Below are 27875 nucleotides of genomic sequence, written 5' to 3' on the forward strand. Positions count from 1 at the left end.
AACCCCTGGTTACCCTCTCTTAGCCATTGTAAAGACTCTGCTAATTCCCAGAGCACTGATTGACTGCCTTCAGCTAAAACTCTTTTTAGCTTTTGATGTCCTTCCTAACGATTTGCATCTTTGTCTTTTTAAGTATTTAGATGCCTCTGGAGCTTGATTTACATTTGTAAATAATGCTTTGTGAGTCCTGCTGGTTTGCTCCTGTGGACTATGCGTGATGGAGCCAATGGGAAATAGGTTTTGCAGGATTGTGCCCCGACTCTGTGCCTGCCCATGTGCTTGGAGGTAGGGTTCTCTGCATCCCCATCCCTCTGCAGTCGGCCAGATGTTCAGCTCCACGAGAGCTTGTTTGTCTTCCTCAGACACTGCTTGTTTGGGGTGGTGTTTCTCCAGTGGTCCTTGAATGAGATGAATAGAAATAACGGGAAGTCTCTGAGCATCAGCTGCATGAGGCTGATGGGGATGCCACGTGCTTTCAGGCCTTTTAGTGACAAGAAATGAAGGCTGGGCTTCATTGCTCTTCCCAAACACCACTTGGGCATGCCTGTAAATCACCCTCTTGCCTCAAACTACAGAGGAAATCCTGCTCTTCCCCCAGTGCTGTACAGTGCTTTACAAGTGCTACCAGACCTGTGGCATTTTGTTTGAAGAACTCCCTCATTCCAAAAACCAAACTGGATGTGGACTCTGACGACTGTTTGAAGTTTCTTTGTGCTCCTGCTGGCTGAATGGCTCTGAAATTCAGTGTGTGTCTGAAGCCTGCAGTTTCAGCAAGGAAGGAGTTAACCTTTCCTGCCTGGGAGCAAGGAAATTCTTGGTTTCGGTGCAGACATTTGTGCGGGGTTAGAGGGTTGGATCAGCCATGGGGAATTAATTCATACCCTCCACGCACTAGCAGAATGGTACAGGCAGTTGCTGACAAACTTGCCAAGGAGAGTTTCCAAAAGAGCCAGGAGACTTGTCTTTGCATTCAGCTGCATTTTAGCGTGTTTTGTTCCTGGAAGGTTGTGAGGAAAAGGTAAATGTCAGGGTATTTGTTCCTTTGCCAGCATGTTCGTGGAAAATCTATTTAACCACCAGCTTTCCCCTTCACTGCTCTCAGTTCATGCTCCCTGCCCTGACCAAAGGCCACCAGGTCCAGTCTTTGTGGGGCTGCTCAGCCCGGTGACAGCAGCTGTGGTGCTGTGCAGAGTGGGGAGTAAACGGGGTGGGGAGGCAGCAGCAGGCCCTTCTGCAGGCTGGGGAAGTCAGCAGGGGCTCTGAGGAAGAGTCCAGCAGCTTCCTCTCCTGTCCAGCGGACAGCAACAGTGAGTAATGCCTTCCCTTTGGTGTGCTGAGTGTCTGTGTGCACTGCTTTCACTCTTCTGATCATCGCACTGCAAACTTTGCAAAGGTGCGTCAAAGGAATTGTCTCCTGGTGCATCAGACATGGTAGGCGAGGTCATCGCTGTTATTTTCCCAATCGCCTTAAACTAGTTTATTATAGTTATTATAGTTATATTTTTACCTCTGAGATGTTTCTGAATGTCTCTTATGGCATCTAAGATACACAGGGCATGCCTGTAGAAGGTAACTGCTGCTTCTAGTATCGTTATCCACAGATATCTTCTGTAATGGATCTCCTGGACTGTCTGCAGGAAGCTAAACATGCCTCCTTGTCCAGGGCATGCTTCCCTGGAAAACTGATTCTGCAAAATGTTGAAGGTCCTCTTGGGTCTCCTGACATGCTTTCCATGCGGACATACTTTGTCGAATCTGAAGTATGTTTGAGGTCTGATTCCTGCTCAACAGAGAACACTGCAGGTTTTTATTTCCCTACTTGCATTCTGCTTTCTGAAGTAGCCACCCCAGCAGCTAGTAAAATGATAGGTATCATTTAACAGCACTTTGTAAAACCCTTCTGGATCTCTATCGCATTTTTAAAAGCATTTTGCTAAAACATTTGAGAACAGGAAATAGTCCAGGAAAGTTGCTGAGCTTACACTACAACCTACCCTGTGTTCAGCCCCTTCAGAGCAGAGGCCTGATTTACATCTGATGTCAGCTTGTGATGACTTCCACATGCCCCCTACTTTAAACAACTTAATCTGATCATATTCTAAGAGTGTTTGTTTGGACTGTGACTGATTCCAAAACTGTTTCATATCAGGAGTCTTGTTACATGATACGCTTCGGTGGTATGTGGAAGGTGGTTGTGTGACCTACGGACCTACTTCTACCTATAAACGAAAATGATGTAGGTGGGTTTCATGCTGTTGTGAATTATGTGGTTTGGATTAATCTCCCCTCACATTCCACACTCCCAATTATAGACTTCAGCTTTTGACAAAGAAAAAAAAAAAAAAAAAGTAAAGCATCGAAAGACTCATCTTCTGCAGTAAGTTAAGGAGTATGATGTGAATATTTCTCAGTGAGAGAAATGTGGGTGATCTTCAAAGTACCAGAGCCAAGGATGTGAGAGAGGTGGGCACGGAACTCCCTGACGAGTGTGTATGTGTCAGATCAGGGGTCCTTTACTCCTGGTGTCTATACTTTTTTGGAGATAGGAGAAAAACATGACTTGAAACAATGCAGTCTGGTCAGAAACTGAAGAAGGAATTATATGGCGATGAGTTATTCCAGGGAGGCTTGAGAGACATAAAACTAAAAACCTCAAGTTGTTTCTTCTTCACTATCTGTAACAAAAAGGGCGTTTCAGCATGCCTGAAACCAGCCACAGCATCATTGTGCGTATGATACTGAGTGTGGTAGGCATTGGGTTTTAAGGTTGTTTTGGGGAAAGGCACGGGTTAACAACTAGCAGAGCTCTGCTGCTGGACTTCAGGGCTGAGGAAGTAAGGCTGGGGAGGAGGTGACCGTGTAGCTCAGAAGGCAAAATCATTTATGGTGAGTTATGCACTGTGCAGGCAACTTTGAGATAAACGGCAGCCAGCTCTGGGTGGGATAAAAGCTCAGGGTTGCAGCCTAATAAAGCAGGGATTTGTTACACCAGTGTCTCAATATATCTTGCTCCTTTCCAGGGAGACAAACAGTAAGTCAACATAATCAGCACCAGCAGCACGGCCAAGCCTCACGGCCTCAGACTTTGCTTAGGATTTGCAACAGCTTTTGGCAGAAGGGCGGTTACACTGAATAAACCCCGGAGGAATTTCTCCCATATCGCTGCTTCCTCCATATTGAGCCCTGCTACGTTCAGCTCAGATAAGACAGCGCTGAGATGAGGGCTGCTCATACGTGGAGCTGCATAACACGTGCAGCTGGGGACCAGGTGAGAACAGTACCAGGAGGACCAGGGCATCCCAGGAACACGGCAGGGGGCTGAGCATGGAGACTTGTTCACTCTGCAATTATTTAAGGACAACACTTGTGTATTAGGAGAGGCAGTGCTGGTCTTAAAAGCAAACAGAAATTTCAAAAAGTGACCTGTATGGGGGAAACAGCCCCATTTCCGACTGCTTTCAAAGTGCAGCTGAAGCCTATAATTCCTGTTCCAGGTCCCTTTCTCTCCCACTATTTACTTTTCAATAAACGCAATAAATGATAAAAAGACACCTCGTTTTCTAATTTTCCTTTAGTTAGCCCTATCTATAGGTCACTACTGACCCTTATTGCCAAGCCATTTCAGCCTCGCAGGCTTCCTGTGCACGGTCACTGAGCAGTGAGGAACAAACCAAGGAAAGCAGGCACCTCACACTGCCCTTTTGAGCTACGGAAACTTGCTGGGAAGCTACCTGCTGCTTCTGCCAGGGCTGCCAGAGAAGCAGCTAGGAAAATCACTTCATAACCCCGCAGGCAGCAAAATCCAGGGAAAGCCAAGCTTGTGAGCCAACAAAAGACACAAGAAGACAATCTTCCCAAGATTTTCTGGGAAGAAACCACGCAGTTATTCTTGTGACAATGACTGGCACCGCTACTGGAAAATCACTTGCTAAGGGTTTGCCAGCCTTCTGCCGCCCAAGCTGATGTCCCACCTCGGGCATCCCATCTCTGACTCCTTGTTTAGCCAAGGTAAGGATATATACTGGGTGAATACACGTGGCTTTGTGCTATCACTCGGTGAGTGGAAACAGGGCTTCCATTGCCACGTGCCGTGGCAGGGACTGGTGAAGCTGCTTTGCCTTGTGCATCGCCCGCGACAACAATGGCTCATTTCATTGCAGAAAGGCTGAATAAATTCAAGGTCTAACATAATCTCTTGATACAAGTGCTGCTGGTTTTTGTTGGCCTCCTTTGAGGTTTTTTGGATGCTAAGTGGAATGAAAGCAAATATAAAATTGGAGTAATGTGGACTAAGCTCTAAGCTATACACACGCGGGTTTTTTCAGACATATGTGGGGATATAAAGTTTGCAGTGTTTGCAAGGGAAGAGTTTCTGTTTTCAGTGGAAAAGTTCGTAAATATTAGCTCAATGACACTTTAAATAAAGAAGGGAGCTGCAAGGAAATCTAAAGGTGGTATTTTGAAGTGCAGAGCAGATGAATCCTGACAAAGAGCATGTTACTTGCAGTAGATGTACCACATCAAAAATGTGATTTTTTTCAATTCACCGTGATGTATATGACAAGAAGGAGCTGTCACAATAAAGCTGCTAGTCTCAAAAAGAGGCAGTGCAGACTCAAAAGGCAGTAATGTCATTGCAACGGGCTCCCAAAGTGAAAAATAGAAGCTGAAGCTGACAATACATGTATGATGTTACCTCCAGTTAACCAGCAACTGAACTACGTGTATACGAGGAAGTTGTATGCTAACTTATTTCTTCATAAAGAAAATACATTTTTTAAAATCATTATTATGTTTTTATGATAGTTACATCCAGTTTTAGGGAAAAATTTGGAACAAAATGGAAGCATATTCAAGCAGCGAGCTTTTCACAAGGCTGTGACAAACCATTGTCAGGGAAAATTGCCTCAGAATAAAGTAAAATTGGGTAACAAGAGAGAATGATATTGAAAAGCCAGTAAGTTGGATACCTTTTCTCACTGGAGATTGTCTTTTTGACAAACAACTGATGTTCTCCTGGAATTACAGATTTCAGATGGTGCCCATTTAGGACTGTCAATGCTCAGTGCTATTTCTGACTTGACAGCTTGCTTTACAAAGAAAAAAGTTTGCTTATTTAGTTTAAACGTATTTAAAATAGAAAGACAGCACTTTGCTAAAATATTTATGTTAATTAAACCAGGTTTTTGATTGTAGCAGTAATTTGGCTTTAGGAGGAATGCTAACTTGTGCCAACTTTGTGCTGTTAGCTCGGGACTCCTCGCAGCTGTCCACAAGGCACAGAAGAGGTAACTCCTTCAAAAAGGCTTCATCTGTTCGTTCCACGCATGGGATGAACATTTAACTTCATTTTAGGCATGAACATTTAACTTCATTTTAGGCAGTGGTATTTTCTGCCCCATCCACAAACGCAGAAGCAATAACAAGGCAGGATGTTTTCCTGTATGCTGATATATTTAGTCACAGATGGAGAAGTCCTCAGGGATGCTAGGTACAGTCAGTTCTTTCCCAAAGGAAGTAGTTAGGCTATAATTTGTTTGGCATATTTTAAAGGCAAGTTGAAGAATTTCATTCAAATGGTAAAGATTACTCAAAGTGGGAAATGCTTCCCATATCTCTGCAATGATGATAGAGCCATTGTAATGGCATTTGTCAATATTTCCAGCCTGTCTTAACAATTATGAGCTTGATTTTTTTTAAAACCAGTGTTTTGCCTGTGGGTTTAGATGGCCCATACTGTGCATTTCACCAGTTTGTGAGCTTGCTCTGGGCTTATATTCCGGACCTCAAGCCTTCTGTCCTACAAGAGCATATGGTTTGCATCATCCCCCAAGGAAGGGACAAGCTCCAGTGACCTTTTTAGGGCACTTGCCTGATTTACACTGTACAATTACGAGCAGCAAAACTTGAGCTTGCTCATCATTAACCTGCAAACTCTACATCAGCTCCCATGCCATAAAGCTTCTCACAAAAAATCTTTGTGCAGCTTAGGCTTGCTTTAGGTTACCTGTCTTCCCTTTTAATATGGGAGCTTTACCATTTCTACCCTTTTCACAGGGAGAGACCAAGAATACTCCTGTCAATAATTATAGAAAGCAATAGCAACAAACAAAAGGCAAAAGAGAGAAATCAACTTTAAGCTGTAATTACACCCAAAATACCACAGCTAATTAAAGTTGTGCCCAAAGTGAAGCCAGGGCTCCAGCTGCTGGGAGCAGGGTGATGTTAAGTGCTACCAGCTTTGGCCAATTACTGGTCCTCTGAGTAGGACAGAAAAGGAGTAATTAGAGCAGTTTGCTCAAATGTAGCTGGCATGGTGTGGCTGGCCTTTGCCTATTGCAGTTACACATAAGGTATTGTCTTACTTCGTAATGCAATCCACTGATTCAATCCACTGATTAGTTGCTGTTTGTTTGCTTTTTGGTGGCGTGTTTGGACTGTGCATTTCCCCGACTCTGATCTGTGACAAAGGTCTGTAAAAATGCAAGTCCCCTGCGAGAGGAGTTGTAAACATTTTATCAAGCTTGCAAATATTGTTCCTGAAAGTTATTCAGAAATAAATGCCAGGCCTTGTAGAAAGCTGGCAGGTTTGGCTGGCAGTCAAGTAACTTATTTATTTATTTATTTATTGCTCATTTTTTTAGATTTTATTTCTGTATTTCTTACTTTCTGTTGCAAGAGCTGTATTCAGTGTTAAATGATCTGTGCATATGCAACAGAGCCAGGGAATCTGAATTTAAGATTTTGCTCTAATTTCATGAAGATGCTTATTTTTGTGACTGCTGCTAAGAAACTGTGAATATGCTGAATTTAATGGAAGGAGATTTTTCATTTGGGTTCTTGTTCTTTTCTGTACTGTCCTGCATTTGGAAAACAGTGCTAGCAGCTTCTCCCTTAACAAATATTTGTTATCCAACCATAAAATTACAGAATTGTAAAGGGTTGACAGCAGGAGGGACTTTCCGAGGCCTCAAGTCCAATTGCCTCCTGCACTTAGGCTGGGTTACAACATCAGATCAGGTTCATTGCAGCTTCGTCTGGTTGGTTCTTGAAAAGCTCCAAGGATGCAGCCAGCTCCCCTGCTGCCTCTCCTCATGGTGGAAAAGATGTTCATGTATCAGGGCCAAACTTCTTCTTGGGATAAGGGTCTGCAGGTTGGCAAGCCAGGCTTCAACTTGCGTCTCTTCCAGCGAGTGGAGCAGAAGATGTTTCCAAGGAGATGCAGAGAGCCCTGACCGTGCTCAACTGCAGAGCACTGAAGAGTGGTTTCCTTTTGGCTCTTTCAAAAGCTGCTTTACCTACACTTTTGCAAGGGATGCCTAAAGTCTCAGGATATATACAGGAAATTTTTAGGCCATCAGTTATAAGGTAAGTTTCATATGAACTAAGTAAAAGATCCTTCTGCTATGTTCCTCCTCTATCTCTTGCTTCTGTTTGCAACTTGTCAATATTCTTGGAATAGGGGGGTTGAGTTTTTGGGTGTTTTCCCCCCTCCTTGATCACTCTATTATATGCACTCCCATTTGTTCCTCAAATATTTACTGTTAGTCTGAGATTTCCCTCCTGTTTGGTGCTAACGTACCTGGAGTTGTTAAGCAGTAGTCCAGGTATTGTTGTTATGCCTGCACAAGTCAGGTGCAGTATTTGAGACCACTTTAGAAGGTGCACATAAGGAAAGCAATGGGAAGTTGTTATCTGGTTTATAGTTGTTATAGCTTTATAGTGTCTTTCCTGAGAGTGAGCAAATTAAGATCTGTACCCATGGCTTTTCTTCATGTTTCTCCTGTTATTATGGCACAAACAAATGTTGTCACTTTCACATTTTAAGTAATTAAAGTTGGTCATAATGGAAATACTCCAACTCTTACATGCACAGCAAGTAGATAGGCTTCTCCATTTGTAAATCCCAGAAACATTTAGGAATCCTACCTACTCAAAGGTCACTGGCAGCATACATAAAAGCAATGCACCTTTTTAAACAAATAAAGTAACTTTTAGGTTAAGAATGCAAAGCAACTTTTTATTATGCGTTGCAATCTCTTCAGAGGAGAAATAAGCACGTAAACCAGAAGTGCATCACCATTTCCGAGGGCTGACACGATGCTCTTTATCTTGCATCTTTTAATTTTATTTTGAAAGATTGCTGGGGCCTTGGTGCAATGTGTGTCAAGATTCTTCCTGGCTCAAAGTGGTTTTGCAAACAGGTCAGTCTTTGTGGCTGTAGTATGTCAGGTGTTTTTCTTTGCACATGTTAAGAAAACAAATCTACTCTTAGGCATATGGATTAAAAATATGCTAAATATGCATTCCCAGATGACCTCATTAAAAGCCCTGCCCTTTCTGTAAGAGGGGAGGGCTGTAGGTTACACTACAAATTAAAGACTTAGTTTGGAGTCAAATTTCCTTTCTCCCTGAACTTTCAAGAATGACTTGCTTTGTGTTTCATTTTACGCATCTGAATGGCTGCCTGTTTTTACATGTGTGATTCATTCTCTGAAGAAGATGTCAGAGCAGTATTATTTCCCCAAATCTATGGGAATATGGCCAGATCATCTTGCTTGAGTCATCTAAGCAGTAACATTCCAGCGGGCAGACAGGCTCGCAGTGTTTGGAAGTGGCAGAGAAAGGAGAAGAAAGGCCGAAGTTGAGTGCTCTTTGCCCCGTTGGTCCTGTTGGCTCTGTGCTGTGAGCAGTGCCACGGTGAGATTTTCCCTGGTTTTGCTGTGTGCCACTAAAAGAAGAGGCAGGAGGAAATGTGCAGTCTTGAAGAAACGTACTGGCTACTAGCAGTGCCTCTTACTAAGCTGTAGCGTTTTGACATTACTGATATTACAGAGGAAACCACAAAATATCCTTTCTGAAGTGGATTATGAGTCTAGTAGGACAGATGAGCAAAATTTAGAAAATGTAGTTAGCTTTTTTTTTTTTTAAGTTTACATTTTTGTTAGATATGAGTTAACTTCTTTGATTTTACTTTCTTGGTTTCACTGCAAGATTAGGAATTGACTGGAAGCCAAGGACTTGTCAGAAGACCCAGGAAATTGGGCAATTCCAAAGTGAAAAATGTTCTCGTTCTTAACTCCCTTCGTTCTTTTGACAGCAATGCAGATATGCACCCACTGGCAGCTTATAAGGAGTGCAGAAAATCCATTTTTGAGTTCCCAAGTAAGATGACTTTAGAAATTTGGAGACATCTTGCTGCACGACATATCTTTTGTCTCCCAACATGGGTCAGTTCATGGAACTTCCTAAATAAAGCAATTGTGATTTTTCTGCTTGCTTAGCCTCTGAGTTCCCTTAGTAAGAGTGTTCGGGTGATAGTCTCCAAACAGAGGTGAAGGAACTGTCCTCATAGGGGTGTGAGAAGCTCTAGGATGATTTTGGCTTGTTTACCTGGAATGAGCTAGAAGGCTTACCACAGCTGACTTACAGAATTACAGTATCTCTCTGTCCCCAGTTCCCAAGGTGGAGACCAGCTGAGGAGGCACAGGTATGCATAGAAGAAATATGGAGGTTAATTTCAGACTGTGGAAGTACAGGAAAAGGGAGAGATCGTTCTAATATCCCCAAGAACAGTGGTGTACACAAGCCTGCCAAGCCTGTATAGGACTGTACGCTTGAGAACAAAGACCCAAATTTTTTAATTTTCCCATGTTTCTCTGTCCTCTGTGGTGATGTGAATTTTCATAAAACGTTTTCTATTGGAGCTACACCTGAAGTGAATGTGAAAAACTTCACCAATTTCCTATTTACCCTTCTAATGAAAACAAACAAGGAAACCAGCATTTGGCTGACCAGGACAGTAGGGATTTTGTAAATGATTTTCTGGAAAAAGAGGTCACTTGTTTGCCAGTGCATGTTTTTAGTATCCAGAAATACTCTACATACCACACCATGTCATGCTGGATGCAACAATGTCATGTAGACATCTTCACTTCTTCAAATCCTGACTGGCAGGGGGTAGGTTAAGAATTTGCCAGCTGTTTACGATGGGGTAATTCTTGCAAAAATTTCTCTCATGACTTTTGGGAGCTTCTACCAATGTCTGAAATGTATAAATCAGATCTGAAAGGACTGCCTGAGGTCACCTAAGTCTCCTTAGAGTTTGCTCAGGAGTTTGTCCACTGGAGTTTTGCTGTCTCCACTGCTGGAGGTCTGCAGTCTGCTCTGGTATTTGACTACCCTCAAGGTGAAAACAGTTTTCTTTTCATCTACCATAGATGTGATTATCTATGATCTTCTACAGCCTGCTGAAGCCTACGTCTGGTCTTAATGCTGCAGTTTAACAGGATCTGTAGCATGTGGTGGATGTAAAATACATTTGTGGATAAGTGAATGCAATATTGAATATGCCCCACCCCAAAAGGCAAAGCAAACACGAAACTGGGCTGATCTTTCCAAGCAGTGGGGCAATGCAGCCCATTGCTATCATTCAATGTAAGCAATTCCCTTCAGTGCACTGGGAAGCTATACAAGCAGCACTAATGTTCCTCCTGCTTTATCCTGAAATACAGACCAAGATAAGGGTATGATGGCTTGGGTGGCAGCAGTTAGTAGAGCTTTATTGTACATTCCTCTTGGTGCTGCGAAATAGCATGCTGCAGGAGGAGTTCGACACTGCACTGTTGCTGAAGGACTGCAGGTATTTATCCAGGCAAGAAAGTGGCATTTTTTGATACGACCACTCTCTGGAATTCCAGCTATTTGCATAGAGATAGGAGGTACAATGGGCTTATTAATACCTTTAAGATAAATTAAGACACAATTGTGCAGACAAATAACAGGAACTGAAGAGAAAGGAAGGGAGGTGGAGGGGGGAAGCACTTGCAACCTTATACTTCCCTCCAGAATTTCCCAGATGAATTCTGTATCAGGCTGCTGAAACAACTTCACTCTTGGAGCAGGATACAGATACATGGAGGGGAAAAAAAAAAAGTTTTTGGGATAGGGTTTGGAGCATCTTAATGTTTTGGGTTGGGGCTTTGAGCGTCCTAAATTGTTGGGTTAGGGTTTGGAGCATCGTAAGTTTTTTTTGGTTTGGGTTTTCAGCGTCCTACTCTTTTCGGGTTAGGGCTTTGAGCATCCTACTGTTTCTGGGTTAGGGTTTGGAGCGTCCTAAGTTTTGTGGTTTGATTTTAAAGAGTCCTGCTGTTTTGGGGTTAGGGTTTGGAGCATCCTAAGTTTTCGGGATAGGGATTGGAGCATCTTATTGTTTTGGGATAGGGCTTTGAGCGTCCTAAGTTTTTGTGTTAGGGCCTTGAGCCTCCTAATGTTTTTGCATTAGGGTTTTCAGTGTCCTAAGTTTTTGGGATAGGGTTTGGAGCATTAGGGTTTTTAGTATCCTAAGTTTTCAGGATAGAGTTTGGAGTGTCCTAATATTTTGCGTTAGGGCATTGAGCGTCCTAACGTTTTGGGTTGGGTTTGGGGTTTGAGCGTCCTAAGTTTTTGGGTTGGGGTTTTAGGCATAGGTCTTCATGGGTTTAGTGTGGTAAATAGTTTGGGTTAGGTCTGTAGGGGTTTCGAGGATTTTTAGGGTTAGGGCTTGAGGCTTTTTTGTAAGGGCCAGGGTTACAGTGAGTGCTGGGAAATGTAGTTCTCGAGCACTCGGCCTGTGATTGGCCGTGCCGGCTCTCCGGGGAATGCTGGGAGATGTAGTTCTCGGGAACTAGGGTTAGGGTTAGGGTTATCGTTCTGTTTAGGGTTGTTTGGAAGGAGGTCAGGCACAGAGCCCTGTGTCCTGTGGGGCTGCGTAAAGGCTCCCCAGGGGAGCTCAGGTGTCCCCAAAGGCTTCCGTTGGGGGCACTTTTTGATGGGAGCGTCCTAAGTTTTTGGGTTTGGGCTTTGAGCGTCTTAATGATCTGGGTTAGGGTTTTGAGCGTCCTAATGTTTTCGGGATATGGTTTGGAACATCCAAACCTTTGGGTTTGAGCACCCTAAGTTTTTGGGTTTGGTTTGGAGCGTCCCAGTGTTAGGGCTTTGAACAGCCTACTGTTTTTTGGGTTAGGTTTTGGAGCGTCCTAAGTTTTCGGGATAGGGTTTTGAACGTCCTACTCTTTTCGGGAGAGGGCTGGGGCTTGGAGCGACTGTGCAGAAGTTTGCTTATTTACTTCTAAAAATCTGGTGTTAATGTTACAAACATCCTTTAGTTGGCAACTGGTAGCTTGAGCTACAATTTCAGGTGACAGATATAGGAGCAGAGACAAGGTGTGAAGAGCTTGTTAATTAATTAATTTTGCTGTAGTAGCCTGAAGTTTGAATCTTTCCTGTATCCCTGCAGACATGATTGTGGCTCAAATAGTTTGCCTGCACTTGTGTGCTAATGTGCCAAAAGTCTGTATTATTTATGGTTCTCCTGGCTGTAGAAAAATGGATCCACAGTTCTTGCCTACTATTACAGTCAGAGCACTTCAGCCATTTCTTTCACTTCTGAGCTGCCCCTTCTCTCTGCATTAGGCTGTGAATCCAATTACCTGATGTTATTCTCACAACCTGGGAAATCTCCCTGCTTTCCTCTGAAAGCTTAGGTTTTCCTGTTGTCCAAAAAGATGATGTCCATCCAACCCTGCTGGCCTGTATCTATATCCAGCAGATGCTTAAATTTGTGTGTGTAAATGGTAACCACCTTGTTAGTTCTCATTCAAGATTGCTTATTTAATCTCAAATAGCAGATGCTCCTTCTATTTTCAATTGAAATATTGAGAAATACTTCTCTCCTCATTTGTTTTTGTTTATTCATAAAGCTCTAATTAGTCTGGTAAAGTTTCTGAGAAGTTGCATTAAAAATATCTTCTTTTTAGATACTCAAACCCTAGTTTTATCTGAGTACTTGGTAATATTGATTATTTTGCACAAACAATATTTTTTCACCATCTTTTCCAGCCAATGGAAGTGGATACACAACCCAAAATGAGAGCAGCAGGCTACCTGCTCTCAGGCTGCAGGGTTTATAGGGTGAACTTCTAGGAAAAGGATAGATACGTGTAGTAAGATCTAACAGCACAGTGTGATCAGCTAGGTAGAATTTGTCATCCTAAAAATCTTGTAATGAGTCCGTGAAGCTCGGGGTGTTTGTGATTGGCAGTAAGCTGTGCAGGCTTGCCAAGTGACACCGAGGATGTGGTTCGGCAGCGTGTTGCATGCCTTTGCCTTCGTTTCTCTGCTCCTCGCTTGTAAAAATCCTGCTTCCTTTTTCCCACGGAGGTGGGGAAAGGGAGAGTGAACAGCAGTGGTTACAGGGGAAACGACACCGGCATCGGCTCGGGGTAGAGGGCACCGATGCCAGCCTGTAGGAGGGGTACAGAGTTTGGATGGTGGGGCAGGGAGATGTGGCAGGGTCTATCAGCAGGGGATGTTCACAGCCAAACACAGGTGTGTGAGCAACTCCTGCTTGAGCAGGCAGCCGTGGCTCTCACTGTAATACACACTCTCTCTGGACGGACTGCTCTGTAAAAGGTTTTCCACCTCCTCTGTAGCATGGGCTCACTCAGCCATGTAACTGCTCCACTTCACCTGCACAAAGGCTGTTGGAGGCCACAGAAAATGCCTCAGTCTCCACGGGATGGAAGAATTAGCTCAGGTGTTGCCCTGAACAAGGATGTTTTTCAAGTGCTTCATGATCTTTTTTTCCCTTGGAAACTGGAAGTTGGCTGCCTGTGTCAGGCAGCCCCACAGATGAGGAGTCTCAAATATGAGCTGGACCTGGCTTTTTTCCTGCTCTTTTGCTCTCAAGGCTGGAAGGGCTGGTTCAAAGCGTCCTCACACATCAGCTGCACCAGAGACCCTGCCAGGTGGATGTGCATCTCTTCCTGACACAACTCGTGGCTTGATTCCTGCTCTGTGAAGGGTGGGGGATCAGCCCACGGGGGATGCCTGGCTGTAGGCTGTGTCTCCCACAGTATTTGACCACTCACCAGACAAGATTTACATAATTGCACAAAAGGGAATCATCAGTGCTCTTCCTTCCCTCCCTTTGTCTCAGAAGTCTTACCTGATGCTCACAGCCACTTCAAGTGGCTGTAGAAGCTGGCTTTTCCTCCCACAGTTATCATTTCTACCTACTTCAGTCTTCCCACAGGCTAAGTGCGTTTTAGGAAATAGCAGGCTTCTCTTAGAGGACACAACAACAACTTTCTTTGACCTGCAAACTTCAATAAGCAAATGCAGAACAGTACAGGAAGCTTTCCTGGATGCTACTTAAATTTTCTAATTATTGTTTAGCCCATACAAAACTGAGAGCTAGGGTATAAATATTTTGATGGTTAAGAGCTGATAAAGGGAAATTAGCTGTCTTTGCTTGGAGCAAGCATGTTATTAAATATGGTTCACATCCTGCAGATTTAATAATGCAGCTAATATCAAAGATGATATGATCTGTTTCAATTCTGCAAGAAAAAACTCTCTAGGACCCGTCTCAATTCATGTTTAATGCTGTGAGGAGGTGGGGATGGTGGTTTATGAGGAGGAGGAGGAGTTGGGCTTCATCAGCTGTCACTACGTGATGCTGATCCCAAGGAAAAGCGAAGAGAGAAGCTCTGGGTACCCATGCATGGTGAGACAGGCTGGACAGGGTGACTGGCTTTTTCTTTGGCCAGAGCATGAGCCTGTCCTCCCAAAGCAGCTGCAGTGCTGGTGTACCTTGTGTTGCTGACTGGAGCCTCTTGGCCAGCTGCAAGGGCTGCATTTAGGCAAACAGAGGAGGTGGCACAAGGGCAGAGCCCCTGCAGGGAGCAGTGGTGGGTGCTGAGGACCTGCCCTGCGCACTGTGCGTGTTTTCCAGGCTTTACTCGGACTAGCTCTACTCTCCTCCTGGGGTCTGAGCTCACCATGGTGGTAGGACTAGGCCAGTCAGTTTAATTTCATCCTACAGGAATCTGGTTTAGGTGTTCTGAGGCTGCCCTGCAATGTGAATCAATGTGCAGGAGCTGAGACCAACCAGAAGATCTGCTTCAGAGGTGACAAGACGACTGCTCCAAATGTGTCCTGGCATTGCAACTCTGCGTCCTCTGGATTTCAGCTTCAGGTAATGATCTTCCCAACTTTTCATGCTGTCTTAGTGTGCTATGGTTTCTCTAAATTGCTAGTGGAGAAAAGAAGCCTGCATTGGTTTAATCCATGAACGTGGAGGGGCAAGTAAAACTTCTCAAGCTCTCCTGTGGTCACAGTACGAGGTGATTACCTTTTACAAAACCTTATGACTTAGTTTTTTCTGTTCTTCTCTCAACCATGGCATTTCCTTGATTTCTTTCCCCTTGTTCCTTAACAGGCTTTTTTACTACTTAGCCATTACCGTGATGCTTTTTACAGAACAGTCCCAAATGTAAGCTGGTCCAGGCTGGTTTTGAGCAATCGCTGATCTTGGTCTTGCTAGCAGTAAAATGGGAAATCAAAGTAAACGTGCTTTGCTTGCCACACTTGCTGTTTCAGCATCTAGTCTATGAATGTAGGTGTGTGAGATGCAGAGAGGATGTTGTCATGAGTTGGTAGGAACTTTTTCCCCCCTATACATACTGAGAGTAAAGACTGGTACTTCTTGAAAGAGAAGTGGGAGCTTTTTGTCTCTGCAAATCCTTCTCCCCATTGTGACTATTGCTACGGTGTACTTCTCACTCTGTGCTTCTCTGTTCATGCAGTTCTCCCCCTTCTGTCACTTGATGTCTTCTCCTGCAGGAGGTTGCCTTGCCAGCAAGCGGGCAACAACCAGGACCAGTGTTTAGATTGAATGGAAGTTTACCTCTGCTGTTTTTGCACTTGCCAGTTCAGTTTAAACACTTTGTTCTGTTGGCTTCATTAGAAACAGCGCACTCTGCCAGCGTAATTTGGGACCCAGAAAACCAGAAATGTAGTTAGGTCTATCAGATTGACTCCACTGCGTTGCCCACAACCACTTTGGTACAGTCACTTAGACCTGGGGTTGGGCAGGCTACACACACGTTGCAGTTTGGGACACCTTCATCAGCAAGCCAGGTTAGTCTACAGGATGTTCAGCACATCCAGGAGGGGACTGATGTGACACTGCCTGACCTGTGCCTGCAAATATGACACCAGCCCTCTCCTTGCCAAACATATGGGTGAAATCTGACATCTCAATAAATGGTTTTCCTCACTTTTATTTCTAATATAACGTTTATGCACGCATAAGAAATAACAAACTGCTGACGCTGCTTAGGCACGCTTCACTGTAAATATAAGAAATATTTAATAGTAAAGGTATTTCAATAGAAAATTCATGTTCATGTAGCGCCATCTATCACCAAGTATTTGTAGTTGCATTGTAGTTTTAGAGAAGTAATGTAACCTTTTCAGCAACACTTACAAACTATTTATTTGTGGGGGGAGGGAAATAATTCATAGCTTTTATTTTGTAGGGTGTTTTGTAATGCTGTGTGCGTCTGCAAGCACAGCAAGTCAGTGGGTTTGGTGGGGCTTATCTGGGTGCGTACGTGGAGAAACTGGGCAATGGGTTGGGGGGTCAGCAAAGAAACTGGAGAACTATTTTTTGGCTTGCTCAGGGGACGGGAAGGGTAGAGCCAGCTGGAGGTGGGCAATGCAAACTATGACGTGTTAGTGACTTCTTACAGTGTCGCTGACTACAGAATTAATTATATACATATATATATAGAGAGAGAGTTGTAGGAGAGGATTTCCATAGTTTTCTGCCCCTTTTATCTTTTTGACCTACCCATTGAATCCTGACCTTAAGTTTGTGTTTCTGAATTTTTATCTCAATTGAGTACTGGGCGCCAAGTGCACTTCTGGCGCACCCAACCAAGGTGGCCATGTGTACAACCCCTTCCCTGCTCGCAGCCTCCTGGGGATGTTCCACCTGCATTTCAGGAGGCTCAGACTGATTTCTGCCTACTTTCCGGAGGTGTTTGCAACGCAGCTAGCTTGGAGGCATGTTCTCTGCCAAGTGTTAATCAATGAATGCTCCATAAATGATTGCTATGGGGAAGTCATGGGTGACATATTAACTCTCTGGTTTTTAGGTATAATAATTTGGTGAAAACAACCACCACCAGTGCCAAGTGTTTATGTCCCACGATGTTATCAATGGAACATTTTGTTTGAAGGGTTTGGAGGAAAAAAAAAAAAGATTAAGTTGCAGAGGAATTCATCAAAGTTTGCTCTCTTCAGCATTATCTGCCATAAGTCACATGAAATCATGGTTAGATTAGCTCTAATTCAAACACATCTGGTGATTTTATTTACTTTTTTTCCCCTCATGCTTAGAGGTAAAGAAACAGATGAATCTAAGCAAATGAAATGAGGTGTGCTGAGACCCTTAGCCCTTATGCACGGGCTGGGAAAGCAGTGAGGTTTCAGGCTATTTCCAGCTGCTGCTACTCAGTAGCTGTTGTGTTGCTGAACTTGCTGCTTCTCAGCAAAAGCAATCCAGAAGGGGAGTGAGAAGCAGCAGGGGTTTTGGTCTTATTGCAGCATCCCTACTGGGAAATCTGGCTGTGCTGACTGACTTGCATCATCCCTAGAGCTCATTCCCTTTGCAGGGCACGGAGGCATCCGAATTGCAGTGCAGCCTCCTCCAGCAGAGGAGGAGTTTGGTCCAGGTGTGGGCAGGGAAGGGTCACGTTGCAATAAAATGAAGCAAAGCTTCCAAAGTCCTCTCTACAAGGCGGGTGCTAACTACATCCTGCATCTCCTGGCTGAGCGAAGCTTTTAAATGCACGCTGACTCCAAGCAGGTTAATTACACACTCCCTGATGTGAGCTGCAGAATAGAAGTGTGCTTCCTTCCATAAATACAGCTAAGTCTGCCCTTGAGTGCTTCTCTCAGCAAGTCCCTTAATATATTACTGGAAGGCCCGCAGCTACCACGATGCCATTGGCAGAACAGAAAAAGGGCTTAGAACCAGTAATAGCGACGGTTATCTGCAATAGTCAATAAATAATATGTACTTTACTAGGATGGGCTCATTTTTTTCCTGTCCAGCTGGCTGCACCATTAAATGCTAGAAATATATACATATATATTTAGCTTTGCTGCTCATGGATGGTCTGGGAGGCTCTTGCAGTGATTTGGGTGCTGGCTGTGGCCCTGCCTGTCACCAGAGGTCAGCAAAGGACCTCTGTGCTGGCTGACAGCTTGTAGAAGCTGCGCACTGGTTTTGGTCCCCTCCCAGGGTTTGAGAGGAAGTTATGATTTTCTTTCCCTCTGGAAAAGGGCTTTTGAGCACATGAGAACAGATTTAAGAATAATATAAATCCCTAGTTGACCAAAAAGTGCACTGTTCTGGGTTTAACAATGATTTTTCCCCATGTGCTATACAGTTTAAATTATGCATAGCTCAGTATATTACAGTATAATCAGTGCTAAGTACATCTGCATACATGGAGCACAATAAATTATGGATCTTCCCTTAATATTTCATGAATAAGAAGCATGGCATGTATTGATTTCATTTCAACCTGAGCATTCAACAGAGCATTTAAACATATTTCTATTTTTAAATTCATGAATCATCATAATGGGGCTGTTCACATGCTTTCTGTTAGGTAGGTACTGAACAACCTTGCTGAACGCGAGCCATCGTGGTAATCAGATTAATATTTTGAATGAGTGCCCGAGGAAGGCACTAGGAGCCATTTCATCAATTTCACTAGTTTCTTGGCATAATCTTTTCGAGAAGGATCCTTTTTTTGGTATATACGTATAGAATATCTGTGCGTGCATATATATTTAATGAAGGAAAATTCAAGGTAAAGCTTCTCTGAGGAATCAGACTGTCTCTGAGTGCTGTCTGTCAGCACTTCCATGAGAAATGAAATCTCTCTGGCAGCCTAAAAGAGTGAGGGGCTCTGCTTGCACACTGGGGATGGCTTAGCTTTGACCAGGCAGTAAAATTAGGGCTTCCAGCTGTTTCCTCGTGCAGATGTCCAAGCTGCTTGGGAAATAGTTCAGGCACCATAACAGTTTACAACACAGTTATGCTGCACAGATATTTTTCATATCCTGAATCTGCAGTCTTAAACTATATGCTATGCCTTCTCTAAGACAGCTCAACCACTGAGACAGTTATACCATTTAATGGAAAAGTCAGAAGGGCTAAATAAATCTGATCAAGCAAGTATTTGTGTTGAATAGGTCGCTTTATTTGGCCCGGACTGTAACCCTGTGGAAGCTGTACCTTCTAGAATGAATCTGCCATTCAAGCATTAGCATGCATCTTATTTTATTGTTTTTATTAAAAAATTCTGGTCCGTTAATGCCTGTGTTATGCTTTCAGTCTTACATTTCTTCCCCAGCACATATCAAACAGTTCACGCTTTTAGTCTGGAGTTACAGTAATATCACTTATAGACTAACATTAAAAAAAGAAGTTCTAATTGCATGATAGCTGCGAATTGATAACATGGACACATAATGAGGATTTTTTGTAATATCAAATTCACCTCCTTACCTGCAATTATTAGAAGTCACTCAAGACTTGCTATGAACTGTAATAAAGGAGATGTATAACTGTTTCCTGGAGTAAATTTATATTCATATTCACCTTTTTTTCCCTCTTTCTCCAGGACATAGACAAAGGGCAGCAGCTGGTGCTTTTATCTTTAATATCTGGAAGCTACAGGATATTCTTGCTTTTCTCTTTAACTTTTCATACGTAAGTAATGACAATGGTTAATGGTCCCTTCTGAAACTATCCCACACATGAACCAGCTCTTACAAATTAAATAGCTTACGACTTATTGCTGTATTATTATCAATATCTATTAATAGCAAGGTATGTAGGGCTTTTTTATTTTTAAAAGCCAAGGTGAATAATTGAGTCAGTGTGTTGACAAACATGTTAATATATATTCAAATATTGAGCCATTCTGGGTAAAACATCACCTCTAATGGCTTTTTAATAATGCTGTGCTTTGCTTCCACAGGTGTTTTGGCAATGAACAGAAAAAAAACAGCCCAGACCTTCTCTACAAAAGTTTTGGAGTTGAGCGTTTTTCCTTGCTGCTGGATGGATCAAGTTATATTAGGTTGGTACGTTGGGTGTTAGGGGAAAAAGTAATTTTCAAATGGTGACTGTCAAATTCCAAACCTATGATGGGTCCCAAGCCCTCTGTCTCTAAAACTCTGTTGTTGTACTACTCAACTGTAACTTCTGTGATCCAAAAATAATTGATCTACTGAGACTTTTTTTAGCTGGATAGGCAATATTAATGCTTTTTAATGATGATATGACAATAATAGTTAATCTGTTTCATGTTCTGTATTCTTTTCATTTCCTAAGAAAACCTGGAGAGTTCTGTTTATTTTTTTTCCCTTTCTACATGAGACAATAAAGTTAATTATTTTTCACTTACCTGGAGGAGTTCAGAACTTGTGGAGCTCACAGAGTAGAAAACATTTAGTAGGTCTCCATATCAAGCAGCAACTTTTCTTCCACTCAGTTCTGTAGATTTAAAAAAAAAAAAAAAGATTTAGATGTTAAGGATCTATTTCATATATCAGTAGCTATTAAACGTCCAGTAGGAGAAAATCTCAAAAGACTTCCATTTGTAAATATAGTTCTTTTTATATGGGGCAAAATACAAAGACCTTCAAGCAAGCCAACATTTAATTGTATGATCTAATGGCATCAAAATTTAGTTATAGCTCCCTTTAATAAAATAAATTTGGAGTCTTATATGATAATTCTAAAATCAGATCATGCTATACCTTATGTCCCTCAGTTTGCTTTGCAAAATGAGGAAAGAGCTTTACACATTGACAACAAAAATGCCTCTTTATTTCTTCTCTGGGGTTATTAGTTGAAAAGACTTTTTAAGAAACAGCTCGATTTTGATGCATTGTTTAAATCACATTTTTTTTTAAGGTCTCCCTGGTAACGAAAGAATTGTTGTAGCTGTTTCAGACTGAACAGCTCTGTAGCAGACAGACAGTAAAAAGGAAAGCACAGCATGCTTAGGGAAAGAGTTTTTTAAGAAGCAGAGGTTGCTTGCAGAGGTCCTTCTCAGCACCCCTTACAGCAATTGGCTGCTAAGAGATGTCTGAGAGTGAGATGTTGAACTCCCTCCTTCATCCCTCCTGAATTTCCCTGTACTTCCTTTGAAGCCATCTAGGCTCTTCACCTTCACAGAGTCCTCTATCAGCGAGTTCTGCAAATCATGTGTCCTCATAAAGATGCTTCCCGCTAGGCAGAGAATAGCCTGAGGCTAATGTCCCTGTTAGATCCTGTGTAAATCCTGATGGAAAGCAGGGAGAGCTGCAGAGTCACTGATGATAAAGCTAGTTCCTAAATTTGGAGTCAAGAATTGAACTTCAGGCAGCTCTAATGGGAAGTTTTTGTGATTCCACAGCAAGAATAAAATACGAATTTCTCAACTGAGGTAAGATGAGCAAAACTGAATTCAAGTGAGTGGTGAAGTACAGGATCTTATGGCACTGGTTTGGAAATCTGTGGTTCTGCATCTGCTGCCAAGTTTCTGCCCAACCCTAAAATGTCTGCCTGCCTCCATCTGAAAAAGAGACAGAAATATTACTTTTAACCTGAAACTTACGCAGCTCCCAGCACATAGGGGCAGGCTACTTGGCACATATCAACATATTTGTCCTCACTAATTTGGAGGACAAGATCTATGACCCTGTCTCAGGTGGAAACAAAGCCACTTACCCAAGGTCAGCCTTGGAATCAATGCTCTCAGTTGCAGCTTGGTTTTTTAACCACCATGCTGCTGTGCCTGAAGACCAGCCCTTTTGTAAGGTGTGACAGTGCTGTGAGGCTTAATTCATAAATGTTTGCAAATGTCTTCAGAAAAAGAGGGTGATATTAGAAGAGAAGTGCATTAGCCTGTCGGTTGGGCAGCAGCAGCTGGGATGTATCAGGGCTGTGGTAATATTTGATGGTGCATGTACTTTGCTACAGGAATGCTGCCAAATGGCACTTGATTCATACCTTGGAGCTCTGTTCAGCTGAAAAAAAGTTAATTTCCATGCTTTTTGGCCAGAAAGTGCCTGCAGGTCTTTATACGGCTTGACTACAGCCTGACTTGGAGCAAGAAGCACGGCCTGGGCTGAAATTGTTTGTGCTTGGGCCTGGGGCTTTACCACGTGGCTGTGACAGCGGTGAAGGTGGTGCTTCCCCGGCTGAGATTTTAGTGCCCAGGACTAAATGAGGGAATTAGAGGCTGACCCCCAGGAAGATACAGCCTTCTGTTAAATGTTTGTTTATGTTACCAGAGGTTTTGGTTTGCCCTTCCTAAAGGAAGGCCTTTTCAGTCTCCAAGTCCAGTGCAGCAGTGCTGTGACCAGCTGTGGTTGGATTAGGGTTTTTCTCTCTATTTTGAGTGTTTAGAAAACGTTCCCATCCATATTTCTTTAGCCTTGCTGATGCTTTTCCACTTCTCTTGTCACAGCAAATGGAAGGCCAGGGGTTCCCAGCCCTGCAGATCATTCCTCGGGGTGAGCCCCCTTCCATGGGTTTGTTTCTCAGCCACGGTGAGCGTGGACCTGCTCTCCCAGCCCCCCTTGCTGATTTTGAGCTTTAGGACTTAATCTGAAGCCTGCTGAAGGCAGAAGAAGTTTTCCCAGCGTGCTTAATGAACCCAGCTTGGAAGCACTGCCTTCCTCCTGCACTCAATACCTGTCACTGCTACGTGCTTGGTTGTGCAGAGGTACAGCTCATTTTATTCCCGTTGCAGCAGTCCTCCCCTCAGCAGCACCCCCAGCATCAGCACTGCCTGTTAACTGCCTTTTTTTTTTTTTTTTTTTTTCCCCCATCTGAGGCTTTTCAGAGCCTGAGTTTCTTTAGCCAGCAGCACGCTCAGATGCGGGCAGTCGTCAGGATTAGCTGGGGCAGTGGTCCTGGTTGAGGGGACGGGTTTCCTGCGGGATAAATCACCCCTGCCACATCGCTCAGGCTGCCCAGCTGAGGTTACTGTTGCTTAGCTACAAGGCTCTATAAAAACAGCCCAAGCCACGGCAGAGCAGGCACTGAAGCGCTTCAAATATGACAAGACCCAAAGGATGCTCATCAGAGGACGCACAGGAACATTACAAGTCCCATATGCTGAGGTTTTAGTGCCCGTGACTGCTAGCTTCTAGCTTACACGGTGCTGATTGCAGGGGAGTGCGCTGCCACCAGCTCTGCTTTCACTGTAGCTGGGGTGTCTGCAGGCTGTGGCTGGGTTTGGGGGGGGGAATTATGGAACAAAAGTCCTTGAAAGGGGGAAATGAGATGAAAGAAGGACTCCTTGGGGGCTTCTGCAAGGAAAAGCCCTAATGATCTCTGCAGTTGGCTTCTGGCACCTATTGCAGTGCTGTGGAAATGTCAGTAGCTGCTTACTCCTCTGACAGGGCTACAAAATTTTTTGGGGAAAGGATAAGGACTGCTGAAGAGAACAACCTGCTGTAGCTTGTTTGTGTTTCTGAAATTGTCTTGGCTTACACGGTCAGCTCTGTCACTGCTTTCCAGAAATCAGTTCAAACCTAGTCGGAAAAATAGCGAGATGTACAGCCTTTGGCTTGACCAGGCACCTCCCCACCCCTCCTATAAATTCTTTTATGAATCATTAATTAGTGGAAGCAGGTTCCCATGGCTCAAACACGGAGGTCTCTAGGATGAAAAGTAAAGTTTCTTTTCAGGATGCCTTTTAAATTTTGCAGACTTGGAGGAAAATTTGCCCTGCCACCCCCCATTTACTTTGCTGCTGACATACAACTCCCAGTAGGAAGACTGATTCCCAGTTAAACCCCGTTACTGGAGCCAGGCTACATCATGTGCTGGCAACGCGAGCTGCAGAGCTGCCCTTACGTGTTGTGTGCATATTGATCTCTGTCTGCAGTGCTGACGCCCTTCAGCTTTTCCCTGCCAGTTTGCTTTGGTTAGTAGAGCTCTGAGACAGAATACCATGGCTGCGTTCTTGCAGCGTCACAAAAACGAGTGCCTGTGAGTGCCCTGGATATGTTCCTCGGTCCCAGAGGGGCTGCACGCGAAAGACAGGAGCGCTGTGCTTTGAACTCTAATTAACAGTCTGGAGGTGAGCTCTCAGCCTGACAGCCAAATTTAATCACAGTTATCTGTACGCAGGAGAAGGCTGCTCTGAACCTCCACGAGGATCTGCTAGGACTGTGAACACGAGGACTTGAGCGATAATCAAGATTTTTGGAAGGGATGCAATTTGTCATTTTCCAGGGCATAAGCCAGCCTCTCAGCAGGAAAGGGCTGCGTGAAACTTGCACCGCTGAGGATTTTTTAGGCATGATGGCATTACACACAGTTCTCACATGCCTGTCTGTAGTGCCAGGGAATGTGCACCGAAAGAGTGCTGACTACTTCTGTCTTGAGCTTGCCCCTTATTTTCCAAGCTTGATCTTGTCCCTGTGGACAGCAGGACCTCCTGTTACATTGCAGAAGCACTTGCTGACTTCTGCCATAGTCTGCTCTCCAGGTGGCTGAGGAGGGATGCTGCGCAGATGAGACTGAAGCAGAGCTGTGCTCAGACAATTCTGCGCCTCATTTATGCCAGGAAAAAAAGAAAAAATTGGTCGAGAGAGCCAGAAAGAGACAGGACATGGCGACTGATTTGGCATAAGCAGAATTACCTCAGAGAAACGGGAACAGACTTGGGCCTGCTATCTTTCAGTGCCAGTGCAATGAGAAGTAAGTCTTATCAAAACGAAGAGATGTGCTTCAGGGCTCCCTCCTGCTGCAGCTGGGAGGGCCAAGCCCACCTGTCCACACTCACATTTCTCTGGGGTGACCACGGGCTGGTGTGCAAAGCATTTCTCTGGGCTCAGCTGTCTTCAGTGTGAGTCGGCAGCAGGAGGTAAAGAAGTGGAACCAGCACCCTGACAAAGCTGTGCTGCTGGGCCTGTCCCCAGAGCAAAGCCACGAGGAGAGGCTGGAGTGGCTCTGGGCTGGAGAAGCTTGCTTGGAGCTACTGGCCACGTTGGTCTAGAGCTGGAAAGACACCAAGTCTTTGCCTACGCCTCTGGAGAGATGCCAGACCAAGATGACTTACAGGAAGGCCAAGGACTGCAGTTCTGGCTTTCTGCTTATCTTCAGCTCCTCTAAAGATTGTTCTTGGTGCTTCCATTGCAGATGTGAGGCTGGGAGGACGCTCCAGCTGACTGCAGAACTGGCCAACTTTGTTATCACTGGTTTATGGCAGAGAAACCAAGTGGGTGAAACTTCATCGGTTACGAAGAGATCCCTGTAAAACACCCTGCATTCTATCTCTGGTTCCTATTCAGTGATGCAGCCCCACTGAGAAAAGGTACACTAAGGGTGACCTGGTATTATTCTTCCCTCGTATTGGTAACAGCTATTTACCTCAACCATCCATGTCAGCAGTGGGGAACAGGCCTCCCCTGGGAAAGTTTTGGTGCTTGTACCCAAACTCAAAGGCAAGAGAAGCTCTCGGTGAAATGCACGGTAACGTGCCTAACCTGTGCAGCTCCCTTTAGAACAACACAGCAGAAAATGAAAAGTCATAATCAAACAATCTTGTGCTGTTGCCTGATAATAATGCTAATAATAATAATAAAAAAGCCCTGCGTGGATGTATGGGAATTCAGCTCTCAGATCTGTGCTGTTTACATGGACAGCTAATGAGATGGTTCTAACACCAAGAAAAAAGCAGAAGTTTGAAAATAGGCTGGACTGCTGCCCAGGTTTTTTACTCGATTTCCTGTGCATACACTAGCCTGTCACTTCTAAACCTGTTTTGCCTCTCACTTAGCAGTGGAGCTGTGCCTGGATAAAAGCATTTAATGTGTACTATCTAAATATTAGCTTTATAATGTGGATCTGTTGCTTGCTCCCAGGGTATCTCTCAAAAGCAAGCTGCTCTGTTTTGTTATGTTGTCTATTGATCGCTCCTGTTCGCTTTGGTATTTCTGATGTTGTTGATTTGCCTTGCTCTTGCAGAAAGTGTTGCCAAGCCATTAGGAAACTGAATTATTAAACCTGATTGATTTTCCTTGACCGTGTAGTTGATGCTGTCATGTAGGGACCTTTGCCTTAAGCTATGCAAGCAGGGTTTTGGTAAGTGCCTGACAGCTCTCCTCATCCCTTTGCTTCATTATCTTCCCTCTCTTTACTCCACCATCATTATGAAGAGGAGGGCGCTCTGAAAACCATTACGCGGAGTCATTTTGTTTTACTGTCAGCCTCCCTTTGCTAACAGCCCCACAAACGATGGGATTTGTCTTTCTTTTCGTTCTGGAGGTGCACAAACAGATCAGCCCATTTACTAAGGGCCTCAGCGCTGACACCACTGTATCCATGGCAACACAGCAGCCTGCGCAAAGCATCCACAGGCACTGGGAAAATCAGAAATATCAAGTGATGACAAGGAGTCGCTGCAGACAATAGATGTTGATGCGTTTCACAACCACCTGAAATGCTTCTCTCTCCACCCATCAGGTCCTTGATTATAACATGCTTCGCGTTTATCTCACAGCTCCTTTGCCAGGATACGAGACTCAAGGCAGAATTAATCCCAGCAAGGCAGAATTAATCCCAGTTCTGGTTTTTTTTTTTTTTTTTTTTTTTCGTTCAAACTGCTGGCTGAGGTAACTTACAGAAACGAGCACCCCAAGTTGCTCTGTTGACTCTCCTCTTTGAACTGCCTTGGAGCACAGGGTATCCAAATGAAGAAGCCCAAGTGCTAGTTGAAAAAGACGTGGCCTCTATTAGCCCAATGTGTTTCAGAGCTCATGCAGGTAGCTGTGTGACTGCTAGGCTGCTTTGTGATCTGCCCAAGAGTTGCGTGAACTACTGCTTTCTTACCGTGACAGCGGATTTAACAAGATCTGAACCTTTTTATATAACTTCATCTACCTGCTGGCATGGCAGAGTTGCTAAAGCAACTACAGCTGCTCCTCTTCACAGATCCCATGGGTTCTTCCGCTCTGCTTTCAGGAGAGAACATGCAGGCACACGGGCTGCAATTCAGAAGCTGGTTGCAGCAAATGTATCAGTTCATTAACCCAGGGGCTTATGTGGGGAAACATCTGTAATTCAGATCAGATAACTGCACATGAAGTCCTGATTTGTGCTGTTAGATAACCATCGGCAAATATATGGGCACAAGCTGGCAGGAATTTACAGTTGTTTTGTACGTGCTGCCCTACAGGAGCACCTTATCTCCATCCCTCATCTTTCATGTACAAAGCAGACCTTTCAAGTGATGTGCTGGTGATGACCCGGAAGGAGGAGCTGTTTTGTAAGACAGCAAGCCCACAGGTAACCTTCAGGCATTTAGGACCACCTTCCTCAGGCCAGGGACTTATTTCAGCCACACTAAGACGTGATGGATGTGTTCAGTGGTCAGGCTGAGGCCGTTCTCAAACTTAGACTACAACACCGCATTTCTTGTTTGCACGGAAGCTGATTTTGAGGCAGAGTTTGAGGCTTGTTGATGGGAAAGAGCCCAACCGCATTTGATGTTTAACCTCTAGCCACAGTTCTGGCAAGGCAGTGTGATGTGATTTACAGATGAATCTTCTGAACTTCAGTTTTCCTGAGGGCTGTGATCAATGAGCCTGAAGCACCGCTGGGCTAGCAGCCAGCAGGGCCTTTGGGAAGTGTGTGGCGTACATGAGGCTACTTCCAAGTCCCTCTTCTTCTTTTGGGCAGATCCTGCCTCACAGCCTTTATGCTCTTCTCATGGCTGATCCACATAAGAGGGTGAAGTCTATCACAGCCCTCTATGAATTGCCTTAATTCTTCAGTGCTTTTAGAACTGCAGGACACAGACTCCTGTGCCTGCTCCAGCCCTGGCGTGAAAGGATGCAGGTTTGTCTCTTCCAAAACTGCCTGAGGACTTGTAGCAGCAAACAGGCCACATTTGTAGCCTGTGTGAATAAACAGCCCCTCATTCCCTCTGCACATGCCTCCCCTCTCCCAACAAATA

The 27875-nt window shown here is 44.1% G+C and overlaps 1 long non-coding RNA gene across 1 annotated transcript; it reads left to right on the top strand.

Annotated features, from left to right (window-relative positions):
* Positions 1–19523: 19523 nt before the first annotated feature.
* On the top strand, positions 19524–25403 carry LOC309879403. The gene is made up of 3 exons (XR_014317737.1): positions 19524–19618; positions 19890–19991; positions 25058–25403. It is a non-coding gene; the product is annotated as an uncharacterized lncRNA (long non-coding RNA).
* Positions 25404–27875: the final 2472 nt, after the last annotated feature.

This window comes from Aythya marila (assembly GCF_965140915.1).
Source record: "Aythya marila genome assembly, chromosome: 6".
Lineage (NCBI taxonomy): Eukaryota > Metazoa > Chordata > Aves > Anseriformes > Anatidae > Aythya > Aythya marila.